Below are 4,881 nucleotides of genomic sequence, written 5' to 3' on the forward strand. Positions count from 1 at the left end.
TTGCTCTAATGCAAGCACAATCAATACATCTATATATGCAATAACCGCATAAAGTTTAAATTTCTCAACAACTTTTAATATCATATTATTGCCTTATTGCGCAGTGGAATATCTTGGCTAGACGATATGTTGATGATGCAATAACAGGTTGTTATGATGTTTCCATAGTGGAACGAGGGCAAGCGATCGTACTATATCATACGATAGTCTGTATCGTGGGAAAATAGAGGCGTATGAAGAGGGCAATTCAGAATACGCTATCAGAAACCCGAGGGACCTGTGTCAATTGTATTAATATTATCTTGGTCATACAAAGCCATGTTTAACATAGTCTTTAGAAAGTTTTAGCTTTTTTCTAAAGTAGATTGCAATTTGGTTGCAATTTCTAGGGGCTTGCACTAAATAAGAGATTACCTGATGCTGCCTATAAAACGATGTCTTGTTGGAGACAGTGTGTATCAAATTGGTAAACATCGCAATAAAATATTTGATGAACATTTTCAACGTTCATAAAAGAAATTGGGTTTCTATCTTTCCTTGGGTGAATGCCTGGAAAATGTCTTTAGATAATACAAATAATTGAACGACCGCAGTTGAGAGTAATCGTTGAAAAGAGCACAGTAGAAAAAGAGGGATTTGTCATGTATAGGCACACGATAAAAAATCGATTGAGATTCAGAAGAATGGTGAAAAGGAAAACAGCCGTCCTGGTTATTTCTTAAAGCCTCCTGAGTGATTAATCTTTTGTCAGGGATGTGGGTGAATTAATTCGGAATCATTCCTGATGCTCATAACATATCTAAATAAAAAAAATGCTCCAGATAAACTATTGCTTGATAACTTTGATAGACCATCTTCGGATAGGTTTTAAGAGGACTCTGATTTTTGTAAATTGTGTAAATGCAACAGTGGATGTTGCTAGGCACGCTTTCTCACACGAATTCCCAACTAGTTAAATCTTATACGCACCGAAGGTAGCGACGGCCCCGTGGTTATGGTAAGTTCTTTTATAACTGTTTCGTAATGGCGTGAAGCACAAACAATTGATTCACTTTTTCTGGTTTCCATGGGAGTCAGTGCGATGTTCTGTGGATTCGTGCCCTACTGTCGACAATCTGCAGTGACAGAAATTCAGGCTTTCATTTGGGGGGGAGGGTCTAGGCCTACGATTTTCCGACAAGATAACATCATGGACCATGTCTAATTTTAAAGAAATTGCACATTTTGATAAAAATAGTGGATTTTTGACGGGAGCTTCTAGAAATCTTTGCTGACAACGCTAAAATTATAGTAGCAAGAAGAACAATCTATTTATGATTTTTATATCAAGATCGATATCTCATCTAAAACAATTGATGATACAAGAGATAGACCGATTACACTTTTGACAAGTCGCACGTTCATTTTATGCATTTTATCTTGTTTTCGTCAGTGAGAAATACGTCTGAAAACAACTTTTATTCAGAAGAATCCGATGGAACTTTTGGCTAATCTGAATTCTGTGTTGGCAACCCTTATTTTACTATATATTTGTTGCGTCTTTTTGTATCGTTTTAATAGTTTGAATGATTCCTACACACAACAGAGAGTCTTTAACACAAAGGCAAGTATATTGGGTGTGGTAATGTTGTAATCATGGGCGTGGACTCTTGAAGTTGCCTACATCACGGCCCCCTTCCTAACTTTTTAGGACGGCACCCCTGCTTGTAGGGAATTTGAGATGCTTAAAGCTACGTTGAAGAGTTGATTGCATCCCAACTGCTCCGTGGAAATGTCGGCATAAACCAATGGTACATACAAATACCATAACAAAACAACCATAAGAAAAAAATAACGGACATCAATTGTACAGTTGAAACAGTGAAATTTTACTACACAGCTGACATTTTCACTGACTTGAGTAGCACGAACTCATTCTAAAAAGTTGCTGAAATTTTGCCTCTAGTGATCTGGGGGTATTTCAAAGAAACATTTGTCTTTGATTCAACTAATATCCTCTCCGGAATATTTCATTAAATCTCCTTTCATGCTAACCAAAAGGTCGATTTACCTTCCTGATCGAGGCACAAGAACGCAGTTGACGTCATCTTAAAAGCACATGGCATATTTAGATAAGGCAACGACATCAGAAACCCGCTCACGATGATAAGCGGTTTCTGAGGATTTCTGTTTAAGAACTTACGTTATGACTTCTTACACGTGGCTTGTTCGCAAACTGGTTCACGATAATCCTTGCTAATTCTCATAACTGGGCAAGAAAAGTCACACATAACTTTGAGTGTCATGAAAAACGTCTGCGTATTTCCAGATTTTGAGAACTCTGCAGTGGCATTGGGGTTTATGACGTCGATAATATAAGTCACATCCGAACAGACTTAGGCCTTTATGTACTATATTGAATAACCGTTTGGTTAACTTCCTTATTGGTAAAAATGTTCATAGCTCAATAGAGATTTTTCGATAAACTAAACTTCCCTCTTTGATTACGAATGAGCTTCAGTCAGTGATTATGAATGAGTTTCTTATGTCAATTTAGTTTTATTGTAACTGTTTCCTGGTAACTGAAGTGAGTGTGTAACTTCGATTACGCCATCGGATTCGATGAAATATGTTGCGGGCAGAGATTAGGGGGCCTTAAAAATAAGACCAACAATGAAAATACTTCTCATGATGGGTTGTAAATCTTTGACTATTCTACACTCATTGGGTTTTATAAGAAGCCAATCCCTAAGAAGACCAAAAAACTAAGAATCTATAGCATTGATCACCCTCAATCTTAACTGCTCGAAAATATTTCCTTTAAAGATTGGGTGAAAATTATTCTTTTCGGCAAACTTCCTGTTTAGCTGGCGTAGATAAATTGAACAAAATACCTTGTGACCTACTAGGTTTTCTTCTTCATGTTATCCCATCATCTTACGTTAAAGGTCTTGCTAAAAATTAGCTCTATAGCGTCTGGTATTTAAGAAACCTTTAAGAAACTTTTAGCATTTCAACAAAAATTAGCGAAACATGAGGTTAGTGAATTATAGAAAACGAGTGTATGTCCAAGGATGGATTTAAGCGACAAGGATCAGGGGGGGGGAAGGGGGGAGTTATGTGTTAGATAATCCATTGTGCATAAATACTGCAATAATGCCTAACAGAATGCATTTGGTCTAAATGTGTGTATTTGGCTAGTTCTACTCCTAAAGTATGTGAAAATTTCCTTATGCCCTCTTATTTCGAAGCTTTTTGAATCCATAAATAGTGTTTCATATAGTTCACTGGCCTCCGAGTTTTCTTTTGGGTGAAAAAAGTTACCCAAGTCCACCCAAATTAATCGTTTTTCCAAAAGCATCTTTTGAAGATGGCACTACTTACCGTGTAAGACACTGGATCAGATTTAACGCGAAACATTTCAAAAATAAAAATATTTTCTGAAGATATGATGACGAAAAGAGACTGTAGCAAAATTGGTTTCAATGAAAGCCATGGGTTTGGCAATTAGGAGAAACGGTAACATAGATTTTGATATAATTGATAGTGGGTTAGATACACTAGCAAAGGACAATTGATTAAAAAGTTGGAGAAGATGCCATCCCTATCTTTAACCTAATATTTTACATATGGTAAATCCTCTTTCGTGTTGGCCATTAACAACACTTTATGCTTTCTTAAGGAGGCAAGTGTTAAAAAAGGTGGCGTGAATCACCTGCTGAAAGCAGAAACGGGTGTTTCTTGGAGTGCTTGATCGTTGGTCATGAAAAAGATGTTTTCGGTAATTATTTGAGCTTTACGAGAATGTAAGAAAATAAATGAAAGGATTTATATGTCATGACTTTGCATGCTGTTCTACCATCTAGAAAAGAAATGAACGTTACATATTTCAATCAGCACTCTCTTTTATCGTTGGATTGTTGAATATAAGATTTCCCAAAGGCTTGGCAGGTTTTCCAAGGATGTACCAAATTTAATGCCGTGATTAATAACAAATATGAAAAAATGACATTGGAAAAATGAAAACCTTTAATGTTTTCAATTTGAATCAAGAAACACGTTGTCTGGAGCAACTTGGTCTCACTACATCTCCAGGAATTTCCACGTTCATCACCACATGAAAAACAATTCTTTACATCGAAATTGCGTAAACAACCTTCAAAAATTTTAAGGCATCAATTTTATCCTCGATTGCAGAAATTAAGACATTTGTTTACATCGTTTTGAGTCAAATCGATTTGAAAATAGGCATAATTTTGCAAAGGGGCAATCATTATAAAGTCATCATGACTTGAAATCATTCTCTCCAAAACTACAAGGTGCAAAAGAAATTAATCTAGCCAACGAGCATGGTTTTTTCTAAAAACTGATCTAGCCAAGGGCAATATTTTTGTGAAAAAAGTCTAGCCAACGAAACCATTTGAACAAGCTGACGGCAGACTCCCACCCAAAATGTAGCCATGAAAATGTGTTTTTGACGTGAATAACCTCTCCTTTTGCATAACAATCAATTCTGAACTTAAACGAATACAGATATGACAATTTTTCATCGTATAGTAATTCTCACCATGGTTATCTCTACTGATCAATGCAATTTTAATATTTAGATGAGGGAGTGTGGATGTGGCTTATATTTCTTGGCTTCTTACAATGGCTTCTTAGAAAGCCTCCTTCCAACGGTCGTGACAATGCTGAACAGAGCTTGAATTATGCAAAAAGCGAAAAGTTCACCAATGTATTTTATTGGTATGCGACAAAACCATCAAATTGAGCCGCTGGATTTGGTGATATACCAGAACAAAGACTTGTACAACCAGGAACAATCGGCGATCACTACCCAGGCCTTCTGATATGGAAAGTAGCAAAAAAGATTTCAGACCCTTTTTGAAAAAATTCAAGTCA

Source organism: Rhopilema esculentum, chromosome 19, assembly GCF_057945365.1.
Source record: "Rhopilema esculentum isolate cy_ngs chromosome 19, ASM5794536v1, whole genome shotgun sequence".
Classification (NCBI taxonomy): domain Eukaryota; kingdom Metazoa; phylum Cnidaria; class Scyphozoa; order Rhizostomeae; family Rhizostomatidae; genus Rhopilema; species Rhopilema esculentum.